The sequence below is a fragment of the Chiloscyllium punctatum genome, chromosome 2 (genome assembly GCF_047496795.1).
Source record: "Chiloscyllium punctatum isolate Juve2018m chromosome 2, sChiPun1.3, whole genome shotgun sequence".
Taxonomy (NCBI): domain Eukaryota; kingdom Metazoa; phylum Chordata; class Chondrichthyes; order Orectolobiformes; family Hemiscylliidae; genus Chiloscyllium; species Chiloscyllium punctatum.
Genome location: NC_092740.1, coordinates 90,962,721 through 90,989,275, shown reverse-complemented (window position 1 = coordinate 90,989,275; position 26,555 = coordinate 90,962,721).

Below are 26,555 nucleotides of genomic sequence, written 5' to 3'. Positions count from 1 at the left end.
GTCCAGCTTGCTTGGTACATTTGGCTAGAAAGGAACAGAAGTAGTAATGAAGCAAATTGTGGTTAACAAACTTTAATCCTCCTTAAATGATGACTTAAAGTTACCGACTGAGAAAACCACCTCGCTGTTCATCAGATGCATAGAAAAGATAGCAAGCTGCTTCCAATGCTAAGATATGCCATGCCAGGTTTCTCAGTGATTCTATCACAAACCTCGCTACAGTTGATGTTATAAGATCAGCCCTATGTCTTGGTGCAAATCCAATCTCAGCAGTGGGGCTGTAGGCAGGTTACTGAGTCTGATGTCCTATTTTATGAAATGGCTGCAGCCAGAGACCACTATAGATTCAGATCCTTGAGGTCTCCATCCTACAAGAGTTGACCTGCACAAAGTTTACTTCAACCTCCCTAACCATGTCTGTTAGAGAGAATGAGCCAATACAGAAGAAATGAGGAGAGGTTATTCACCCTGGGAATGTCCTGAGTGAAAGTCCCTGGGGTACTGTCATAGGCTGGATGTACAATGGCATCTCCCAGTTTCCCTGCAGGGAATGGACTCCTGGACAGAAGTCAAGGTGCCTTGTCCTGCTCTCACGTGCCACTGCTACATGGAGCCAATGGCGAAAGTGACAGAGTGCACATATGGATAGATTGCTTAACCTGACAGTCCATGATGCTCCAAGGATGAGGACAAGTACTCATTTGTCCAAGACATGGAAGAATGTAGAGTGTGTATCGACTACTCCATGCTCCATGCATTGCTACACCTAGCCTCTAGCATCTGTGCCATACACTTGCCTAACCTCAGCTTTGTTGTGGTTATGATCAGTATTGGGCTCAGCAGAGGGACTAATCCTTATCAGTTCTCTGAGTGTATGGGACCTTGGTTGTCACAGCTACTGGGATTTGTGCTTGCTGTACTCAATCAGAATTCTAAATTTGATCACTCCGTGATATGCGTGGATGTCAATCAGCTGGAGAAACATGACAGAAAGGCAGGCGACAGTACATCCTCTGGTTTGATTGTAGACATCTGCAGAGGAGAACATAAAGAAAGATATTAATGGATCGTAGACAGGTCTATAAGCACAGCACAATTTCTCAACCGATCCTTCGTGTCCATATGGCAGTAATGGGTTGTATCTGTTCTCACTCTGCTGCCTTGCTACTCCAGACTTGCCATTAGCAATTGGTCAGTAATCTGGAGGTCTCCTTCCTCAGAAGCCATGTAGATCTTGAGATCATACATAACTCTACCTATCTACAACCTTTATTTCTGAAATATGACTGTTTATCTGCAGTAAGTGGAGATTTAATGACTACTTGAATGCCAATTGTTCCCTTTATCACTACACATCTCAATCACATTAACTAGACTGATAACCAAATTACTTAATCAAGCCAAACTGTCACATAGTTTGGATTGATTGAGGCTGATCATGCACCACCACTCTCTCAAGCCTAACTTTGCACTCCCATGAATACGTAGCCTATAGTCAACATGAGAGGTTATCCCATGCCACTGTGACACTTAGTTAGGCAGATTTGAGGTGGTCATCAGTACATTTTCTGTATTGTTTTGATAATTTTGTGTGACCACAGTGTTGCTAATCTCATCTGTGATTTTGTTTCAGGCTGCCCTACTCTGCCGGGTGGTACCTTGTGTCATCTCTTTGGAAGAGCACCTCCGACTGTTCATTTATAGCCAGAAGGAAAATCTGTGGGGAAGCCATGTTGAATCATGGGGCCACTCTATGTCTTTGCTCTGACATTATGAATTACATTTGTGCAGGGTTTGGACATCATCAGATTGTGGGCATAGTTTTCCAACAGAATAGATTTTACTGTGGAAGGTGGATCTGTTTAGATTTTTTTAAAGGGGAGTAGACTGAGGGTTATGAGCTATTTCAAACCAATTAGACAAAACTGTAGAACAAATGGCAATAGATGTAGAACCTATGGTCTTAATGTTGATTATTCAGATAGCACTTTTATAGCCTACTTGGATCTGTTAACTGTCAACTAGCAGTTTTATTCATCAAAGAAAACCTGCCCCTGTCACACACTTACATATTTTCATATGCCAATCCTATAATTTTCAAATGATTTGAATGGGTACCAGCTCCTGAGATAAAAATGGAAGTTGTATCCTTTCTTGGTTCCATCATCAGGAACAGCGAGCTAATTAAACCCCTCCTCTTGTTTTCTTTTAGACAATTCTCAAACCACACAAATATATTATCCACAACTTACATATTGCACAATTTCAAATGTCTTTTCAGAATCCAGAAAAAAACCTCCTGCTACAACTTTCTTACTGATGAATTTCAGCATTTTCCTGATAACTGATGTCAGGCTGACTGCCAATAGTCTCCTGTTTGATCTGTCCCTTCATTTTGAAATTGTCATTGTAGCAGTGTTTAATTGGGCACATTGCAATCTATTTGGACTACTGTCGAATCTACAGCATTTTTGAAAATCACAACCACTGCATTCATTATCTCTTTTCGAATACCAGGATGTAAGCTATCAGGTTTATGGGATTTCCATTTTGCCAGTTTCATCAATTTCCTAGTATTTTTCTCTCTTAATATTCTTTAATGAGGGTATAATGATCTCACCCCAGGTGATTGAGAGGAAACTGCTGGAAATCTCAGAATCACAGAATTGTTACACTGCAGTAGGGGACCATTCAGCTCATTGTGTCTATGTTGGCTTTCCAAATGAGCATCTCACTTAATGCCATTTTCCTGCCTTCTCTCTGTAAGCCTGTGTGTGTTTCCTTTTGGAATAACTACCTAATCCTCCTCTGAATGCCTCAATTGAACCTGCCTCGAACATACTCTCAGGCATTGCACTTAATGACTCAGCATGTGAAAGCATTTTTCCCAAGATTACTTTTGCTTCTTTTACAAATTACTTGAATCCTTTTGTTTTCAGTCCTGTCACAAGTGGGAACATTTTCTCCCTGTTTGAATTAACCAGATCTCTTATGATTTTGAAGTTAAAAATCACACAACACCAGGTTATAGTCCAACAGGCACGGTGGCACAGTGGTTAGCACTGCTGCCTCACAGCGCCAGAGACCTGGGTTCAATTCCCGCCTCAGGCGACTGACTGTGTGGAGTTTGCACATTCTCCCCGTGTCTGTGTGGGTTTGCTCCGGTTTCCTCCCACCGTCCAAAGATGTGCAGGTCAGGTGAATTGGCCATGCTAAATTGTCCGTAGTGTTAAGTAAGGGGTAAATGTGTGGGTCAGTGTGGACTTGTTGGGCCGAAGGGCCTGTTTCCACACTGTAAGTAATCTAATCTAAGGCTTAATTGGAAGCACACTAGCTTTCGGAGTGATGCTCCTTCATCAGGTGATGGAGTGGTGCTCTGAAAGCTAGTGTGCTTCCAATTAAACCTGTTGGACTATAACCTGGTGTTGTGTGATTTTTAACTTTGTACACCCCAGTCCAACAGCGGCATCTCCAAATTATGATTTTGAATGCTTTAACTGGATCGCTCAGCTTTCCCTTCCAAGAGAAAGTCCCAACTTCTCCAGTCCATCTTTATAACCAAAGTCCTTCATCAATGGGATTATCTTCATAAACCATGTCTGCAAAGTCTCCAAGGGATTTATTTCCTTCTTACACCCAGAACTGGATGTATTATGTCAGCTAAAGCCAAACTAGTATTTCACAGACATTCAAATCAACCTCCTTGCTAACCTCTAGGCTACTGTATGCTCCATTGATCTTATTTGTCAATCTACTTTTCCACCTTTCTGGGGATCGGTTAGCTCATTTGGCTGGATGGCTGAATATGCAGAGTGATGCCAACACTCCAAAGGAGATATGGACAGATGATTGGTTGGGGTAGCGCTATTAATAAGAGGTGAAATGAGGACAGTTTTGAGAGATGGTCTAGCCTCAGGTGTTGTAGAGGTAAAAACAATGACTGCAGATGCTGGAAAGCAAATACTGGATTAATGGTGCTGGAAGAGCACAGCAGTTCAGGCAGCATCCAACGAGCAGCGAAATTGACGTTTCGGCATGAAGGGCCTTTGCCCGAAACGTCGATTTTGCTGCTCGTTGGATGCTGCCTGAACTGCTGTGCTCTTCCAGCACCACTAATCAGGTGACGTAGAGTCCGTTTGGGCGGAGGGAAAAACAACATTGGTAGGAGTCGTGTACGGGTCCCCAAACAGCAGCCATACTGTTGAAAGGGCTATCAATCAACAAGTAATATGAAAATATAAAAAAAGAATAAAGCAATAATTATGGGTGACTTTGATTATGTTCATCAATATGTTATGGAGCCATCCAGGGAGTAAGTGATCTTGAATCTGTTAATGGGTAATGTGGCAGGTTTAGTAAATGACCAAAAGATCCCCCAGGAATTACATATCATCACATGGTAGAAATTAATGTGCAGCTCGAGAGCAAGAAACTCGGGTCAGAAACATCTGTAATTAACTTAAGTAATGGGAATTATAATGAAATGAGGAAAGAATCAACTGAAATGAATTGAGTATAAATGAGCAAGAAAGACAGTGAGCAACCATTGACAGACACTTAAGGTGATAATTCATAACTCTTGGCAAAATACATCCCAGTAAGGATCCCAATACATCACTAACCAAGGAAGTTGAGTATTATGTTGAAAGAAAAAGCATATAAGATGGTCAAAGTCAAGGGTAGTTCTGAAGATGAGGATGAATTCTGAATTCAGTGAAGGAGGACTAAAAAAATAACGAAGACAATGAAAATAAACTGCAAAGGTAAACTAGTGTGGAATATAAAAACTGACAGTAAGAGCTTATTTAATTGTACAAAAAAGAGAGAGGTCAATGTGAAAATAATCCCCTTTGAAATGAATCTGGGGAGATGGTTTTGGGGAAGAAGGAAGTGGTAGAGGTGTTAAACAGAAAATTTTCATCAGTCTTTATGATGGAAGATACTTTAAACATCTCAGTAATACTAAAGAATACGGGCGGGTGGAGAAATTCAGTGCCATCACCATTGCTAACGAAGTAGTAATGGACAAACCAATGGAGTAAAGCAAATAAGTCCTCCGGCCCTGATGGCTTGTAATCTAATGTCCTGGAAGAGGGAACTACCAAGATAATGTATGGATTGGTTGTCGTTTTCCAAAAATCACTGGAGTCTGGAAAAGTCAGAGGATTGGAAAACGACTAATGCGATGCCACTTTTCAAAAAGGGATGGAGACAAAAATGCAGATAACGACAGGTCCATTAGCAGAACATCTATTGTTGGACAAGTATTGTAATCAATTATTAAGAAAGTAATAACAGAATATTTGAAAATCATAATCTAATCAAGTAGAGTCAGTGTGGCTTCACAAAAGAAAAATTCTGTCTAACCAATTTATTAGAATTTCTCAAGAAAGTCGCAACCAGAGTGGATGGAGGAGATCTTGTAGTTATGTTATTTTTGGATTGCCAGAAGGCATTAGACAAAATACCTCTTAAAAGGTTAAGCCATAATATAAGAGTCCACAATATTGGAGGTGGTATATTGACATGGGTAGAGAATTCGCTCAAGGGTAGGAAATAGCAAGTGGGAATACAGAGTTCTTTTTCAGGTTGGCAACCCATAACCAGTGGGTTTCCCCAGATGTTAGTACTGGAACTGCAACTGTTTACAATACATATGAATGACTTAGAGGAAGGAAGTGAAAGTACTGTAGATGACACTAAAATAGTTAGAAAGACAGATTGTGAGAGTGATAAAAACAATTTATGGAGAGATATTAAAAGTTAAGTAATTGGGCAAAAAGTTGGCAAATGGATTATAATTTGGGAAATATGAATGCTCATTTTCGAAGGGAGAACAAAGAACAGAATATTATTGCAATGAAGAAAAACTGAAGAAATATGCAACACAATAGGGACTTGAGAGTACTTATACATGAACACAGGTGCAGCAGGAAAACTGAAAGACTAATGAAATATTGGCCCTTATTTCAAAGAGTTTGGAGTATAGATGTAGGGAAGTCTTAATGTAACTGTACAAGGTGCTGGTGAGGCCACATGTGGAGTACTGTAAGCAATTTTGGTCCCCTTTTCAAAGGAAATATGTCATTTCATTGGAGGCAGTTCAGAGAAGGTTCACTAGGATGATCTCTGGTATGGAGAGATCGTCTGATGAGCAAAGGTTAAAAAGATGGAGTTTACTCACTGGAGTCTTTGAACTCCTGACTACAGAGAGATGTTGGGGCAGAGTCTTTGTTATATTTAAGACTGAGATGGATAGGTTCTTGATCATTGTGAGAGTCAAATGTTACAGAGAAAGGACAGGAAAGTGTTTGTGAGTAAATGCTATTGAATGACAGAGCAGACTCAGTTAAAGATCAGACAACACCAGGTTACAGTCCAACAGATTTATTTGGAAGCACTAGCTTTTAGTGCACTGCTGATTCATCAGGTGGTTGTGGAGTATAAGATTGTATGACACAGAATTTATAGCCAATGTTTACAGTGCGTTACCACTGAAATTATATATTGAAGAAGACCTGGATTGTTTGTTAAGTCTCTCATCTTTTAGAATGGGCATGTTGGTTTCAGTTCTTTCATATCTAAATCCCCGAACTTACTTAAAGTTACATTCTCAAGTGAATTTTAACAATAGGTGCCATGTTGGCCTAGATAATGCATTGAAGGTGTGAGGTGCCCTGTGTGAGACTGTCTGTGCCCTAATGTTCAGACTGATACTAATCTAAAAAAGAGATTTACAAAATCTTACATGGATGCATGCAGTTTTTGAGCAAAATAAAATGTAATTCTGCAAGTACAACTTCACTCCACAAACTTTTATATGTGTGTGTGTGTGTGTGTGTGTGTGTGTGTGTGTGTGTGTATACAGTGTAGTGAGGTCACCTGTAGGTCATGAATGCACGGTCTCCCCATGGGTACCGAATTTGGCTATCATCCACTGCGTGGCCACTTTGCGTTGGTGCCGGTTCTGAAGTCCGCCTTGGAGGACAGTCACCTGAAGGTCCAAGGTCAAATGTCCCTGACCACTGAAGTGTTCTCCAACTGGGAGGGAATACTCCTGTCTGTTGATTGTTGTGCGGTGTCCATTCATCCGTTGCCATAACCTCTGCTTGGTCTCACCAATGTTGCATGCCTCAGGGCATCCTTGCCTGTAGCGTATGAGATAGACAATGTTGACTGGGTCACATGAGTACCTGCCACGTAAATGGTGGATGGTGTCTCCACGTGTAATGGCGGTTGTCGTGTTGACACTCTGACACGTCTTGCAGCGCCTACCGTGACAAGGCTGTATGGAGTTGTCCTGAAAGCTGGGCAGTTTGCTGCGAACAATGGTCTGTTTAAGGTTTCATGGTTGTTTAAAGGTGAGAAGTGGAGGTGTGGGGAAGGTCTTGGTGAGGTGCTCATCCTCACTGATAATGTGTTGCCAGGCTGCGAAGAACATGGCGTAGTTTTACGGCTCCTGGGAAGTACTGGACAACAAAGGGTACCCTGTCGGTTGCAGTCGTGTCTGTCTCCTGAGGAGGTCATTATGGTTCCTTACTGTGGCACATCAGAATTGGCGGTCGATGAGTTGAGCATTGTACGCCATTCTTTCAAGGACATGCTTGAGTACTTCCAAGTGCCTATCACGTTCCTCCTCATCTGAGCAGATCCAGTGTACGTGTAGGGCTTGTCCATAGGGCATGGCTGTTTTAATAAGTTTTGGGTGGAAGCTGGGGAAGTGTAGCATTGTGAGGTTATCTGTGGGTTTGCGGTAGAGTGAGGTGCTGAGGTGCCCATCCTTGATGGAGCTGCATGTGTCCAAGAATGAGACAGATAAAGAGGGTAGTCCATAGTGCGTTTGATAGTGGGGTGAAATTCAAAAATAACACTGTGTAGTTGTTTTAGTGACTCCTCGCCATGGGTCCAGAGGAGAAAAATGTTGTCAATATTCCTCGTGTATAGTGTTGGTTGGAGATCCTGCATAGAGAAGAAGTCTTGTTCAAACCTATACATGAAAACATTGGCATATTGGGGTGAAAATTTGGCCCCCATGGCTGTTCCATGTGCCTGGATGAAGAACTGGTTGTCAAAGGTAAAACTATGGTCGAGGATAAAGTGGATAAGTTGTAGGATGGTGTTGGAGATTGGCAGTTGTTGGTGTTGAGTACCGAGGCTGTTGCTGCGATGCCGTCATTGTGCAGGATGTTGGTATAGAGTGCTGACATGTCCATTGTGATGAGGAATGTTCCCAGTTTGACTGGTCCGTGGGTGCTGAGTTTCTGTAAGAAATCTGTCATGTCGTGACAGAAGCTGGGGGCCCCCTATACAATGGGTTTTAAGATGGCTTCGACATAGCCAGAGAGTTCTCACATAGGGTCCCAATGACTGATGTGGTAGGACGTCCAGGTGTGTTGGTTTTGTGTATCTTCGGAAGGCAGTAGAAGTCACCTACGCAAGATGTACGTGGGATAAAGATGCGTAGGGAACTCTGAACGACTGGATCCAACTAGTCAGCTTTCAGGACAACACTATACAACCTTGTCACATTAGATGCTGCAAGGCGTGTCAGAGTATCGACACGGATACCACCATTACACGTGGGGAGACTTCCCACCATCTATGTGGCAGGTGCTCATGTGACTCGGCCAATGTTGTCTATCTTATACGCTACAGGCAAGGATGCCCTGAGGCATGCTACATTGGTGAGACCGAGCAGAGGCTACGACAACGGATGAGTGGGCACTGCACAACAATAACCTGACAGGAGTGTTCCCTCCCAGTTGGAGAACACTTCAGCGGTCAGGGACATTTGACCTCGGACCTTAGGGTGACCATCCTCCAAGGCAGACTTCGGGACAGGCAACAATGCACAGTGGCTGAACAGAGGCTGATAGCCAATTTCGGTACCCAAGGGGCTGGCCTTAACTGAAACCTTGGGTTAATGTCACACTACTGGAGACCCCCACTGCACTACACACACATACACATGCACACACACACTCCTCCAGACCCACACACTCATGCAGACCGTCTCTCATACACAAGCTCTCTCTCACGCACTCATACATACACTCCCACACTCTCACACGCATCCTCTCACAGACTTTTGTCCCTTTACATTCACACACATATGCATACACATATACTCTCTCACAGACACTCATACCCCCTCGCAGACACGCACCCACATAAACATGCATATAAGTTTGTGGGGTGATTTTGTACTTGCAGAATTACACTTTATGTTACTCAAAAACTGCATGAATCCATGTAAGATTCTGTAAATCTATTTTTTAGATTAGAATCAGTCTGAACACTGGGGCACAGACAGCCTCACCCAGGGCATCTCACACCTATCGTGGCACCTATCATTAAAGTTCACTTGAGAATCTAACTTTAAGAAAGTTCTGTGATTTGCATATGAAAGAGCCGAAACCAACATGCCCATTCTAGAAGATGAGAGACTTAACAACAATCCAGTCTTTTTCAATATATAATTTCAATTACTTCACACTGTAAACTTTTGCTATAAATTTTGTGCCCTATGATCTTCCAACCCACAACCAAATAATAAAGGAGCAGCGCTTCAGAAGCTAGTGCTTCCAAATAAACCTGTTGGACTATAACCTGGTATTGTGTGATTTTTAACTTTGTACACCCCAGTTCAACATCGGCGTCTCCAAATCAAGAATTGACTCAAGGGACCAAACAGTCTACTCCTCTTATTTCCTTCGGCCTAAGAGAATGGGTTCACTTCCCGCACTGGGTTATGTTACCATGAAGGACTCTCCTTTTCAACCTCTTCCCTCACCTGAGGTGTGGTGACCGTCAAGTTACACTACCATCAGTTATTTTTCTCTCTTGAATGAGACAGCATTCCTGTGGTCTATTAGGGCCACAGTGACTTTACCTCCACTTCTAATGATGCATGCTTTTTAAACATAGGTTTTTCTTCTCTTGCAACCCCTCTTGAGTTGTATCCTTTATTTGGCATTGTCTCATCTTGTTCTACCAAAATGTATCACTGTATACTTTCCTGCATTGGACTTCACCTGCTCCTATCTGCTGGCCCTACTAACTTTTCCACGTTCTGTTGAAAACTTTATCCTCCTCACAGTGTACAATAGTTTCATATCACCTGCAAATTTTGAAGTTGTGCTCTGTTTACCAAAATCTAATCATTACGATATTTACATGGAAAAGCAATGGTCCGAGAACACTGACTTACTCCCATTCTGTGTTGATCACTCCACATCTTCTCATGGTGGGAGCTAAATAATCTATTTGAATATATACTTTTTATTGCCACTTACTTTTAACTATCACAATCGTATCCTCTATTAATGAAAATAGAATCAATCCATAATTCTTAAAAATCTCAACTCGAATATTCTTTACTGAGACCTCTTTGTAGTATTCAAGATTTCTGATAACATTCCAGCTCTCAGTCTTTTTCGAATCAGTTTGATCAGCAATATTGATACACACCTCTGGTACTAATAAAAATCAACTTCTACAGAAGTAGTTAGTAAAGTTTTTGTACCTATAACTTTGGTGGGAGATCTGCAATATCCTTGGAGAAGTTAATCACATGATACACACAATCAATAATGCAGCATTACCTTTCTGAGCATGCACTATTACAATCTCATTGCACTGATTTCAGATGAGAGTTCACAGCATTTCTACAGCCACTAATTTGTATTTGCCGTTGTAAAGAAATTATTAATTTATCAACTTATTGCATTTTCATGATATGTCTCTCTTACTGTAAATTACTACATCTGGATGGCATAACAAAACTAAGTCAATTGCATGTTGTCAGGAAGTCAAACAGCATGCTGGCAATTACACAGTCCGTACAAATTAGATTAGATTCCTTACAATGTGGAAACAGGCCCTTCAGCCCAAAAAGTCCACACCAACCCTCCGAAGAGCAGCCCACCCCGACCCATTCTCCTACTCTATATTTACCCCTGACTAATGCACGTAACACTGTGGCCAATTCACCTACCATGCACATCTTTGTGACTATGGGAGGAAACCAGAGTATCAAGAGGAAACTCCACGCAGACACAAGGAGAATGTGCAAACTTCACACAGACAGTTGCCCAAGGAAGGAATTGAAGCCAGGTTCCTGGCGCTGTGAGGCAGCAGTGCTAACCACCGAGCCACTGTGCCAAACAATTAAATGACAGTATAGCCAAATGCAAACCTCAGACTCAAACCATAGAAGTATGGCAAGTTATAAACAGAAAGTTTTCAGTAGTATTTAAAAACCATGCAGATTTATAGCTGTACAAACAGGAATTATGGAAGGTTTCTGGAAGCTAGGTGAACACTGAACTCTGAACTCTAGGTGGCAGTTTTATTTCTTGCTAGAAAGGATTCTTCTTGATACACCTTTTTTTTCTGACAACCTGTTTGCAGCTGTTTACTTGGCAAATAATGAACCAATACTTCATAATGTTTAATCTTCCCATCTTACTGAACAGGAGGTAGGTGCTCAACTGGGGATGGGCTTGAGATATGTGTGATTAAAGTGACCAGCCTGAAATAAGTAAATTATTACTGCCCTTCAATTTGTCTAACTTAACCATATTCAATGTTCTTAGCTGAAAAACGTTGCGTATTAATTCAACTATACCCGTGGCAAACTGGGGACAAGCCCGAGCAAAAAGAAACTTGTATCTCTCTGAAAGATGTGTAGTGCACCCATAACACCTGATCAGATGCCCCACCACCTTGCATGCTTCTTCATAGCAGCTTTTATGACTCTCTACAAATCAATTTCCACCAATAAAGCAACAAAGTCAGCATCTCCATTTCATCCACGACATTAATGTGCTACTAAGAGGGAAAATCATGCACGGGGTAATCTTCTGTTTAGTTAGAAGGATTGTAATGTCCCAGTTTTGCTGTTGTAATGACAAAGAAACTCACCATTACAAGTGTGAAACTTACAGTAGCATCAGGCATCTGACCGATGTTACAGTGATTCCCCTCTTCACAGGGTGCACAAATGGCAATCAATTCATTGTTAGAGCAAAGAAAGCACAAACACTCAGCAGGTCAGGCAGCATTTATGGAGAAAGAAATGGAGTTAATGCTTTAGTTTGCTAACCTTCCAGAAGAACTGTTCTGATGTAAGGTCATCAACATGGAACGTTTCATTTGTCTAGCGTAAGAAGTAGGAACACATGAAGACCATACAGCTAATTGAATCTAGATTAGAGTGGTGCTGGAAAAGCACAGCAGGTCAGGCAGCATCTGAGGAGCAGGAAAATCAACATTTCGGGCAAAAGCCCTTTATCCTGCTGAAGGGCTGTTGCCCAAAACGTCGATTTTCCTGCTCCTTGGATACTGCCTGACCTGCTGTGCTTTTCTCGCACCACTCCAATCTAGACTCTGATCTCCAGCATCTGCAGTCCTCACTTTTGCCAGGCTATTTGAATCTGCCCTGCCTTTCAATGAGATCAGGGGTATTCTTGGATTTAAACTTCATTTTCCCACACCTTCCCAACATTCTTGTCTTTTGCAGCTTTATATTCAATGTTGTTGAGTGCACAACTTTCTGAGATTGAGAATTCCAAAGATTCACAACACTTTGACTGAAGCACTTTCTCCTTCTCTCAGTCCTATGTGATTTTTCCCTTCCCTAAAACCGTGTTTCTTGCTCTGTATTCCCCAGCCATGGGAGAGAGTTTCACTATTTCAAAATTTTGAATATTGCAATGGGTTACCTTTATAGGAACAAAGTTGCTCTGATTTTAGGGTCAAGAACAATCATTAAAAGTTTGTTTACTTAGTTGAAGGGTGATCAAAAACCGTTGTCTTTCCTCTGTTTTAAGATCTGAAAAATGCTAAGTAAGTAGAGCTTGTTGTAACATGGCTGTCCATAATCTGTAATTTTTGAGAGTTCATTACTTTGGACTACTTCTTGTACCTTGTAAAGGCAAAATATATTAAAGAATAAACTATCTTGGCATGTTCTATATTTCAGTTGTCTGGTATTAATGGATATCACTCTCTATTCTTTGCTCCCACTTTTAGAAAGAACTTGAAGGATTAACTCCTTGACCAAGCTTTTAGTTCAGTTTATTGCCAACTACCGACTACATTAGGTTTGTACAAAATACAATTAAAAATTAGCCTTTCTTAACCAACAATGTATGCACACAGTCTCAATGGACTTCAACAACCCACATTTCACAAATGCAGGGAAAGTAGCTGTTTGGAAGTAGGATCCATGAGTATTTCTCATCATTAAAGAATACATAAGGTCTTTAGTTTGTGTTTAGTTCTCTAGTCTTTTTTTCTTAAAATTAGCCCGTTAAGTGGAAGATTATACTGGTGCAAAAACATTCAATATCATCAAGTCTAAAGAGTAGGGCTTCTTCAAGTTTAAAAGAGCAGGGATGCCAGTGTAATAAATAACTAAGTTAAAATAATTAAATATGGGAGTTAAGGCATGTTGGGTGATGTATTGCTGCTGCGTCATGTGGCAACTGCTCGACACCCAGATCACCCAATGTGAACATACCTGTAGCAAGTGCTTGCAGCTCAAGGGACCTTGGATATGAGTTGAAGGAGTCTGAGTTGTAATCATTTGCACCATATCCAAGAGAGGAAAGTTACCTGGACACATTACTCCACAGATAGTCACATTCCTCAAATTAAGTAATTCAGATTTGATCGGTGATCAGGGGAATGAGGATATAAGGCAGGTATGGTCAGCTGGGATTACATTTGAAGAGCAATGCCTCGAGCAATTGTTCAACAGTTATGAGGCTCTTATAAGTTGTGTGGATGAGGGTGATGACTGCCATAGAATGAGTAACCTGACCATACACCATGGTCCAGAGAGCTGTTCAAGTTGGGAGTGGAAATAAGAGTTTAGAGGACAGTACAATTAGGAAATTAGACACAGCACCAGTGAGTATGAGTCCCAAAGGCTGTGTGGCTGCCCCGTGCTAAGGTTAAAGGCCGCTCCTCAGAGGAACTTGGAGTGGAAAGATTGGTTTGTTGCCATCCATATCATCACTGATAAGACTAGAAAAGAAGCCTTGCTGAATAATTTGAATAGTTAGGAGCTAAATTCAAAAGAAGAACCATCAAGGTAATAATCTCAGGATAACATGGCTCAAAGATAGGTATCAGTTCATGGGGCACTGACACAGTACTTGAGTAGAAGGCAACTATTTTGGTGGGATGGGTTTCACTTGAACCTTCAGGGGACCAGTAACCTGGTAAATTGAATAACTTGGGCTACAGGCAAGGTTTTAAACTAAATAGAGTGGCAAAAGGATCTAGTGAATGTACACATTGATTTACATAACAAAAGGATATGGCATCTTTGCAGGGTAGCTATTCGGATAATAATACCCTAATTAGAACTAATTAGAACACACTATACAAACATAAAAATGCCCATGATTAGGTCAAAAGGGAAAAATATCTTACAAAAGCAAAATTAATGACACTTTATTTAAATACGGATAGTATTCAGAACAAAATAAATGAATGAACGTCACAAATAGACATTATTATGTATGTTCTTATAACCAATATAGAGACAAGGTTACAAGGAGATCAAAACTGGGAATGAAATAATCCAGAGCATGTGGATTTTCAAAGGGACAGGTAGGGCAGTAGTATGGGAGCTTTGTTAGTTTAGTACACAAAGTGGAATAAGTGCTAATGATATCGGCATGGTGGCTCAGTAGTTAGCACAGCTGCCTCGCAGCACCAGATTACAGATTCAATTCCAGCCTCAGGCAACTGTCTGTGTGGAGTTTGCACATTCACCCGCGTCTGTGTGGGTTTCCTCCCAAAGTCCAAAGATGTGCAGGTCAGGTGAATTGGCCAAGCTAAATTGCCCATAGTGTTAGGTGCATTTGTCAGAGGGAAACGGGTTACTCTTCGGAGGGTCGGATAGAACTTGTTGGGCCAAAGGGTTTGTTTCCACACAGTAGGGAATCTAATCTAAAAACAAGGGGAAGATGATACTGGAGGGAGCAATCTATCAGCTCCCTAATGGTAGCTGTACTTAGGATAGGGAGTAAATCAGGAGGCCATAAGATCATGTTAAAAAATTATGTAATTAATGAGGGATAAATTTAATCTTCATATAGATTAGGAAAATCAAGTTGGCAGAGATAGCCACAAGGAAAACTTCATAGTATATTTGGGACTGTTTCCTAGAATGATATGTGGTATTGTCAATTCTAGTGGAGATCAGGCTATTTTGGATCTGATGATGTGTAAAGGGCAGATATAATAAATGATCTTATAATAAAAGGTCCCCAAGTAGACATGACTGTATCATGATTAAATCTAATGTTCAGTTTAGGAACATAAGAATATGAGACGTAAGAACAAGGAGCAGGAGTAGGCCATTTGGTGCTTCGAGCCTGCTCCTTCATTTAATAAGATCATGTCTGATCTTTTTGTGGCCTCAGCTCCACTCATCCACCCTCTCACCATAATCCTTAATTCCTTTACTGTTCAAAAAATGATCAGTTTTAGCTTTAAAAACATTTACTGAGAAAGCTTCAACCACTTCACCTGGCAGGGAATTCCATAGATTCACAAGCCTCTGGGTGAAGAGGTTCCTTCTCAATTCATCCTAACTCTGCTCAGACCAATTGTGAGGGTATGCCCTCTTGCCTTGGTTTCACCCGCCAGTGGAAACATCCTCTCTACTTCTATCTTATCTATTCCCTTCATAATTGTATATGTTTCTCTTAGATCCCCCTCATTCTTCTAGATTCCAATGAATATAATCCCAGTCTACTCAGTCTCTCGTTATAAGCCAGCCCCCTCAACTCCGGAATTGACCTAATGATTGCATCCCCTCTCATGCCAGTACATCCTTTCTCAAGGAAGGAGACCAAAATTGTACACAATACTCCAGGTGTGGCCACATCAGCACGCAATACCGCTGCAACATAATCTCTCTGCTTTTAAACTCAATCCCTTTTAGCAATGAAAGGCAAAATTCCATTGACCTTCTTAATTACCTGTTGTACCTGCACACCATCCTTCTGTGATTCATGCACAAGATCACCCAGGTCCCTCTGCACAGCAGCATGCTGCAATTTCTTATCATTCAAGTCCTTTTTACTATAATTCCTTCCAAAATGGTTGACTTCACATTTATTAACATTGTACTCCAACTGCCACACCTTTGCCTACTCACTTAAACTATCTATGTCCCTTTGCAAAATTTCACAGTCCTCTGCACACTTTGCTCTACCACTCACCTGAGTGTTATCTGCAAACTTTGTCACACTACATCTAGTCCCCAACTCCAAATCATCTACGTAAATTGTGAATAATTGTGGTCCCAACACTGATCCCTGAGGCACTCCATTAGCCACTGATTGTCAACCAGAATAGCACTCATTTATCCCCACTCTTTGCTTCTTGTTGGTTAACTAATCCTCTATCCATGTTAATACTTTACCCCTAATGCCATGCATCCTTATCTTACACAGCAGTCTTTTGTGTGGCGCCTTTTGAAAATCTAGGTACACCACATCTACGAGGTCCTCATTGTTCATTGTGTTTCTAATGTCTTCATAGAATTCCAAAAACATAGTTAAGCATGACCCGCTCTTCATGAACGCATGTTGCTTCTGCCCAATGGGGCAATTTTTATCAAGATGCCTTGCTATTTCTTCCCTGATAGTAGACTCGAGCATTTTCTCCACTACAAACGTTAAGGTAACTGGTCTATAATTCCCCATCTTTTGCTTACCTCCCTTTTTAAAACAGTGGTGTTACATTTGCCATTTTACAATTTGCTGGAACTGCCCCAGAATCCAGTGAATTTTGGAAAATTACCGCAAGTGCATTTGTTATTTCTCCAGCAATCTCTTTTAGCACACTGGGATGCATTCCAACAGGACCAGGAGATTTGTCTACCTTTAGCTCCATTAGCTCGCCCTCTTTCATGATAATTACTGTTTCCAGATCCTCACCTACCTTCGCCTCTTTGTCAATTACTGGCACGTTATTCATGTCCTCCGCTGTGAAGACTAACACAAAATAGCTATTCAATGCCTCAGCCATTTCCTTATATCCTGTTACGAAATCCCCTTTCTTGTCCTCTAAAGGACAAATGTTTACTTTAGCCACTCTTTTTTATATATTTATAGAAATTTTTGCTATCTGTCTTTATATTCTGAGCTACTTTTTTTTCTCATAAGCTGTCTTATAGTTCTTCTGGTAGCTTTCTGTTGTCCTTTAAAGCTTTCCCAATCTTCTAGGTTCCTGCTGATCTTGGCCACTTTGTCTGCCTTCTCTTTCAATTTGATAGCCTTCCTTATTTCCTTAGATACCCATGGCAGATTAGCCCTTTTCCTACAGTCCTTCCTTTTCACTTTTAGTTTTGCTGAGCACTTTGAAAAATTGCTTTGATAGTCATCCATTGTTTGTCAACTTTCCCACCATAAAGTCTTTGCTTCCAGTCTACTCTAGCCAACTTCTCCTTCATCCTATTGCAGTCTCCCCTGTCTTAACATAGGGCTCTGGGATTGAATTTTATCTTTGCACTTTCTACTTGTATTCTAATTTCAATGATATTGTGATTGCTTGTTCCAAGATGATCCTTAACTTTGATATCATTAATTATTCTTGTCTCATTACACAGGACCAGATCTAGGATAGTTTGCTCCCCCGTCGGTTCCATTACAGACTGTTCAAGAAAGCTAACATGGATACATTCAACGAACTCCTCCTCAAGGCTACCCTGACCAACATGGTTCGACCTATCGACAGGTAGATTAAAATCCCCCTCATAATTGCTGCACCATTTTTGCAAGCATTAGTTATTTGTTTATTGCCCGCTCCAATGTGATATTATTATTTGGTGGCCTATAGATTATATCTTTCTTCTTAGAATTTCTGATTTCCACCCAAACGGATTCAACCTTACTTTCCATAGAGCCTATAATATTTCTCACCACCACCCTGATATTATCCTTAAATATCAGAGCTACATCACCAACTTTATCTCCCTGTCTGTCCTTCTGAATCGTCTGATGCCCCTGGATATTTAACTGCAAGTTATGACCATCCTGCAACCATGACTGATAAACTTGAGTCAGAAACAATTGTGCCAAGCCTAAATAAGAGCAATTATAAAGGAATGAGGACGGAGTTGGCTGGAGTGGATTTGGAAAATTTGATGAACAATGACTGATGTTTAAGAAAATTATTAATGACTCATAAAAACATACACAGAGGAAACTCAATTATCCAAATGTCGATTATTTGAATTTTGGATTATCCAAATAAGATTGTAAGGTCCTGATGCTTGGCTAAACTGTGTAATCCAGCATTCGGTTATCTAAACATTCAGTTATCTGAACAAAATACTCCCCACCGATGTCATTTTTGGATAATCGAGGTTCCCCTGTAACATAATGAGAAAGAGGAATTCTAGGCGGAGAATAAACCAACCATACTCAATCAAGGCAATTGGGGATAGTATTAAATTGAGAAAATGAAAACATATAAATTGGTAAAGATTAGTGATAAGGCATAAGCTTGGGAAAATTTTAAAAACCAACAAAAAAAAACAAAAAGAAATAAAAGGGGAGAAATAAACTTTGAGGTTAAACTAGCAAGTAATCTAAAAACAGATTGTAAGAGATTCTTTAAATACATAAAAAAAGGAAGAGAGAAGGGCCAAATTAAATATAAGGCCTTTAAAGAAAAGGCTGAGAAAATAATAATGATCAACAAGGGAATGGCAGAGAAGTTGAATAAGTAATTTTCATTAAATGCCATTGGAAAGTATTGTGACATCATTCCAAAAATACTAACTAATCAAGTGGGAAAAGATGGGGAGGAATCACCAAAAAGAAAGTACGAAAGAAACTAATGAGCTAAAGACTGATAAGGTCCCTGGATCTGATGAGTTGCATCCTTGGATATTAAAGGGATATAATGAATACAGTTATAGTGAGCTTCCAAGAATCCTTAGATTGAGAATTGAGATCACAGAGGATTGGAAAACTGCTGATGTAACACACATAGTCAAAAAGGGAAGGAGACAAAAAAAAGGTAACTGTAGACCAGTTAACTTAACATTTGTCCCTGGTAAAATTTAGAGTTTATTATAAATGATGTAATAACAGAGCACTTACAAATACACAATATGATCAAGCAAAATCATCATGACCTCACAAAGGGGAATTCATGCAAAACAAATTTGTTTAGAATTATTTGAGTAGGTAACAAATCGAATAGATTAGGAGGAATCAGTTGGTGTAACTTATTTGGATTTATGAAAGTCATTTATTCAGGTGCTGTTAGGCTGCTTAGTAAGATAAGTGACAACAGGTCAGATATTAACATGGAGAGGTGTTTGGTTAATTAATAGAGGACAGAGAGTTTAGGTAAGGAGAGCATTTTTGGAATTAAAATTTGTAACAGATGGAATTCCCAGGGACCAGTGCTGTGGTCACAATTATTCGCGATATACATTAATGACTTGGATGAGGGAAATTATTGTGCTATTATCAAGTTTGCGGATGACACAAAAATGGGTCACACAGCACCAGGTTTTGTCCAACAGGTTTATTGGAAGTACAAGCTTTTGGAGCTCTGCTCCTTTATCAGGTAGCTACCTGGTGAAGGAGCTGTGCTCCGATAGCTTGTGCTTCCAAATAAACTTGTTGCACTAAAACCTGGTGTTGAAAAATGTGGTGCTGGAAAACACAGCAGGCTAGGCAGCATCCAAGGTGGAGGAGAATCGATGTTTCGTGCATAAGCCCTTCTGAAGAACAGCATCCCAACCAGATTCACTCCCATCTCTGTAAGCCTGCATTTCCCATGGCTACTCCTGTTCACTATGGGCAATTTAGCACGGCCAATCCACATAACCTGTACATCTTTGGGCTGAGAAAACCAGAGCATCTAGAGGAAACCCACACAGACCCAGGGCGAATGTGCAAACTCTGCACAGACAGCTGCCTCAGGTCTCTGGCATTGTACTAACCAGGCAGTAGTACTAACCACTTCATGCATCTCCCTAGAGTCTACAGAGGAATATAAATAAGGTAAGTAAGTGGGCAAAAACTTGGCTGGTGGAATCTAACGTAGGAAAATGTAAAGTTTGGAACTGAACATTATTTACACGGTGAAAGGTTACAGTAATCTTCAACATAAAGGAACTGAAGTGAATCGCAAAAAGCTAGCATACATATTCAGTGGGTAATAGGGAAGACAAATAGAATGTCGACCTTTATTTTAAAGAAAATGGAGTATAAAAATAGTCTTCCTGAAACAACACAAGGCACTAGTTATACAACAGCCAAAATAATACAAACAGCTTTGGTCTCCTTATCTTGAGGAAGATATACTGATATTGGAGATGGTTCAGTGAAGGTTGATGCTGGGTGTGAAGGAATTTCTTAAGAGGAGAAGTTGAGTAGGTTGGTTCTCTATTCATTGGAGTTTAGAAGAATGAGAGGAGACTTCATTGAAACATATAAGATTCTTAGGGGCTTTGAGAGAGTAAATGCTGAGAGCTTGTTTCCCCTTCTGGATGTGTTAGGACTAGAGGGCAAAATCTCACAGTAAGGAGTCACACATTTAATGACTTGGATGAGAGAAATTAACCTGCTATCATCAGGTTTGCGGATGTCACAAAAATAGGTAACACAAAACCAGGTTCTCGTCCCAATATCGCAGAGATAATAGGATTTTCTTCTCCCAGAAGGTGGCAAATCTGTGGAATTCTTTAATGCAAAGGGCTGTAGAAGTTGGGGAATTAAGTACCTTTAAGCTTGAAGTAGACAAATTTATAATCAGTAAGAAATAGGAATAATTAAATAGGAAGGCATGGGAAGGAATAGGCATGGAAGTTGATTTGAGGACTATCATATCAGCATGATCTTATTGAATGGTGAAGAAGAATTGACAGGCTGAATGGTGACCTCCATGTTTATGTCTTACAGTCACCTGTTTTAATTTCTCATTATTCCTTTTGTAATGCTGCTGGGAGCCTTTTACTGCATGGAAGACACAATATAATTGTGAGCTGTTGGCCACAGTGCTAGTCTCATTGTGGGTTGTCTCACTGAAGAATGTTTGTATCTCCACCAAGTAATGTTTGGAATGGATTGTACTATCCTGAGATACAAGTGCTTAACATGTTCATGCGCAATTTAGAGTCATAGAGATGCATAGCACAGAAACAGACCCTTCGGTCCAACTCGTCCATGTCGACCAGATATCTCAATCTAGTCCCACCTGCCAACACCCAGTCCATATCCCTCTAAACCCTTCCTATTCATGTACCCATCCAGATGCCCTCTAAATGTTGCAATTGTACTAGCCTCCACCACTTCCTCTGGCAGCCCATTCCATACACGTACCATCCTCTGTGTGAAAAAGTTGCCCCTTAGCTCTATTTTATATCTTGCCCCTCACCCTAAACCTATGCCTTCTTGTTCTGGACTCCCCACCTTAGGGAGAAGACCTAGTCTATTTAGCCTATCCATGCTCCTCATGATTTTATAAACTTCTATAAGGTCACCCCTCAGCCTCTGACGCACCAGGGAAAACAGCTTTAGCCTCTTCAACTCTTCAACCTCTCCCTATTTCTTTCTGTTATCTCAAGTTGACAAGAATCTCCAGCCTTGCACTGCCTAAGAAAATGAAACTCCAAAATATCATTGTGATGATTGAGGAAATATGAAAAATTACAGTCATTCTACAACTCTGCCGCAATCTTTAATACCTCACGTTGGCCTTGTGTCTTCATCTTGAATTGTTTGTCTTGCAATCTTGAAATTCCTGATGTAAGACCTCTTCTTGGATGTATAAATCTGTTGTTAATGATTGCATGTAAATATCTCTTGTCTATTGCGATGGATTGAGTTAACCTTATACTGAAATTCCAACTTGTGTCTGGATACCATCTGGAAAAGTATGGACCAGAGGGAAAATATGCCAATAATTTAGTTATTTAATAGGTTCTTCCATATTTTCAATTTTCACCATTTAACCATGATTACTTTATTTCTAAGCAAGACGAAAATAACAACAAGCTCTATTACAAATCAAAATACAGAAGATTGTGTAATAAAGTATCACTATAGATAAGAAAAAAATACAACAAGGTGTCAAATTTTACTTTCACCAAGTCACAATAAAACAAAACAAATATTTAATGTTTCATGATTATGAAACATATTGTCTGAAAGATGGAATTATTGTTAAGGTGTTCAATTATGATTATTGCAGATGTACACTGGTACATTGTTCCTCAACTGATATGAAACTGTCAGCTGATTACAGAGACCTTCACTCAAACCAAAACATCAAACATCAAATCACAACTAATCTGAACTATTACTAAAACAACAGCAACAATTTGCACTTATACAGCACTTTTAGTGTAGTTCAATACCAAAATGTTCCTCACTGAAATATACAAAAGTATTATAATTTTACTCTGATATAACAATAAGATCCTCTTCTTGGCAACATTTGAAAGAAAAATTTAAAAGATTTATCTCAAATTTGGAAATGTAACATAATTGTTCCAGTGCTCACTGAATTATCAGTCACTCGAAGGGATCAGTTGTAATGTTTTCATTCACTAAACAATTCATCAGGTTTATATACTGGCTAAATACTTTCAAGGTGGATTCTTAATGATTTCTGGAAATCTCAGTAAAACATCTATTTTTGTTCTTGGAAACTTTGCATAAGCTGCATCCACCTGACACAAACTGGGACCTAAATACATCAGGGCTAGAACTGGCACAATTCTATGGAATACATCATGTCATTTTGACAGAACAGAAAGGACCAATGACTGTCCCACATTTGTCTTTGAGCCTCATCGTTATAATTCTTGTTCCCCTGTGAGTGCAAATAAAACATTGCAATGTAACTTACCTTTTGAAGCAAGACAAATTTTTACCTGACAACAATGTACTAGTATTGCTCATTGGTGAGGTGAGCAGAAGTTACATGTAGGTCAGAGCTTTCTTGGCGAATGTGCCATTGGTGTTAGTGGAGCCAGAAGATGCACTGCTTTTTCTTTCAACCCCAAGAAATTGGGCAGGAAGGTGTCGGAATATTCTTGAACATCCTCCAGTGATCTCATTAAAATCTGCTGTTTAAACTAACCAATAACAAGGGATATTGATCAAATGTTATCCAAGCTATGACTAATCTTTAGAAGTTTAAACTATCCTGGATTAAATATGGATACAATAGATGCCTTATTACAATGGTTACACTTCAGTTGTTCTTAGTTGGCTGTGAAACACATTAGAACAACTTGAGACTACGAAAGGTGTCAGGATGGCAGTCTTTCTTCTTTTAGACTGATTCAATATTGAAATGAGGCATATGGTCATATCATGCAGCTGCCAGGACAGACTGTGTCTCGTCTGTTAAATGTTCTGGTAAAGTGGCATAAAAGCAGCCATGGGACAATTGACATGTTCATTGTCAGTTAATTTACTGAGGAAAAAAGAGAAAGTGAGGACTGCAGATGCTGGAGATCAGAGCTGAAAATGTGTTGCTGGAAAAGCGCAGCAGGTCAGGCAGCATCCAAGGAGCAGGAGAATCAACATTTCGGGCATGAGCCCTTCTTCAGGAATTTATTGAGCCAAGTATTTACCTCATGTACCTCCTTCTGCCCTAGGCTGCTGCTACAGTTTTATCCAGAATTGTCTTTTTCAACGCTGCCATATACTTTCCATGCCTTCCCCTGGAGCTAATTACTCCGATTTTACATTGGTCTTCTGCCAATCATTACTCTGATGGATGAAATGAACTGACCAGAGTAACTCCAGTGCAACTAACTCTCCAGAACATCAATGGACTCGGATCAAGCCACCATATGTAATCTGGTTTTGGTATTTGACACAAGGATAAATGTCAGTCTAGATCATTATCTTTTGGAACACGATGTCTATTGAATAATTTAAGTCTACTGTTTCTATCCCAACACTGTTTTTATATGAAACAAGCAATTTATTATGTTTTAAACTGATGCTAGATTTGGTTTCCGTTTCTAATGTTCCAGTATATTTTGTCTTAGATTAGATTACTTACAGTGTGGAAACAGGCCCTTCGGCCCAACAAGTCCACACCGCCCCGCCGAAGCGCAACCCACCCATACCCCTACATCTACCCCTTACCTAACACTACGGGCAATTTAGCATGGCCAATTCACCTGACCTGAACATCTTTGGACAGTGGGAGGAAACGTAGACACCATACAGTCAGTCGCCTGAAGCGGGAATTGAACCAGGGTCTCTGGCGCTGTGAGGCAGCAGTGCTAACCACTGTGCCACCGTGCCGCCCCAAATGCAAGCAATTTGCTAAATTTAGATATAGTTATTTTCTAGTTAACATAGTGATTGTGATATAAAAGGCAATAGTGTGGTCATTAACATCCTAACAGCTGGCCCTGAGCTTTTCTGCTCCCCTTTGCTGTTCTGGCTGATTTAATTACTGTTGGCCTGCATGAGAAGGAGGTGTTAATTGAGTCAGCAATCATTGATAATGCCCTATTCCTAGTCTTTTGGGTCAGTATGCTATATCCATATTCACAAAAGCTGAGGCTGAAATCAAGACTCAGAATCCCACAATGTCTCAGCATGACATTGATGAGGACAGGAGAGAAATAAAATGTATTTGTGCAGCACCTTTCATGACTTAAACTCCTGTATAATCAAAGAGGCATTTTGAAGTACAGTGTGTTATAATACAGGGGGATGCAGCAGCCAACTTTACCCAGCGATGTCCCTCAAATGAGATAAATGATCAGATAATCAGTGTCAGTGATGTGTATTCAAAGTCATAGATTGGTTACACTACAGAAGGAAACCATTCAGTCTGTGCAGGATCTCCTAAGTGCAATTGACTTAACGCTATTGTTGACCTTCTCCTTTATATTAATAGATAACTATTGACCAGAATTCTGTACAGATGTGTCTGCTCTCCGTCGATAGTGTCAGTGGATTTTTAGCTTCAACTGAGAGAGCAGGCACTGCCTCAATTTAATGTCTCATCTGAAATGAGACATTTTAGCTTGCACACATGATTATTGAGAAATCTAATACTGTTCACCTGTTAATAACTATTAATAAATAATAAAATATCATTAATCAAATATTAATAAATTAACTGTTAATAATTCTGGAAATTGCCAAGATAGTATACAGGATAACAGTGAGTTGTTGGGGTAATTTTCCATGTGTTTTCTAAAGTAAGGGGATGTGAGACAAAGGTTCTTTAACAAAGTTAGTGTTGAATTGACAATTGAGTTCAGCCCAGAGAGAAAGTGAGGACTGCAGATGCTAGAGATCAGAGTCAAAATATGTGGCATTGGAAAAACACAGCAGGTCAGGCTGTGGAGCAGGAGAGTTGATGTTTTGAGCATAAGATCTTCATCAGGAATGTTGGGGGGAGCGTGCCAAGGGGTCTGAGAGGGGGCGGGAAGGTAATTGGGAATGGGATAGGTAGATGAAGTTAGGGGTGTTAGTGATAGGTCAGAGTGGAGGGTGAAGCAGATAGGTGGGAAGGAAGATGGACAGGCAGGACAGTTGAAGAGGGTGGTGCTGAGTCGGAGGGTTGGATCTGGGATAAGATAGGGGGAGGGGGGATGAGGAAACTGGTGAAATCGACATCGATCCCGTGCGGTTGGAGGGTCCCAAGGTGGAGAATGAGGTGTTCTACCTCCAGTCATTGTTGGCTAGGATTTGATGGTGGAGGCCCAGGACTTGCATGTCCCTGGTGGAGTAGGAGGAGAAGTTGAAGTGATTGGCCACATGGCCATGGGGATGTTTGGTGCACGTGTTCTAGAGATGTTCTTTGAAACATTCCACAAGCATCCTGTCTCCCCAATGTAGATGAGACAACATCGAGAGCAACGGACAGTGTAGATGAGGTGTTTGGAGGTGCAGGGAAATCTCTGCCAGATGTGGAAGGATCCTTTGTGGCCTTGGGTACAGGTGATAGGGGAGGTGTGTGCGCAGGTTTTACACCTCTTGCAGTGGCAAAGGAAAGTGCCGTGAGTGGTGGGTGGGTTGTTGGGGGTCGTGGACCTAACAAGGGAGTTACGGTGGAAATTGTCTCTACGAAAGGGTTGGGGAGGGAAAAATATCTCTGGTAGTAGGGTCTGACTGTAAGTAGCAGAAATGGTGGAGGATGTTGCGTTGTATCTGGAGATTGGTGGGGTGGAAGGTGAGGACCTGGGTTGGGGGGGTCTGTCCTTGTGGTTGGAGGGATGGGGTTCAAGAAGGCGTGGGAAGTAGAGGAGATGCGCCAGAGGGCATTGTTGACCACCTGGGAGGGGAAATTGTGGTCCTTGAAGGAGGTGGCCATCTGGGATTTTCTGGAGTGGAATTAGTTATCCTGGGAGCAGATGCGGACAAGGCGGAGGAATTGAGAGTAAGGAATTGCGTAGAAGGCATCAGGACCTGGGATGATTTCAATTCTGTGAGATCTTAGCTGACACTTCTTGTTCTGGGAGTGGTGATGGTGGGATGGGGCTATAATCAGGCCAGAGAGGAGTCATGTAGCAGAGT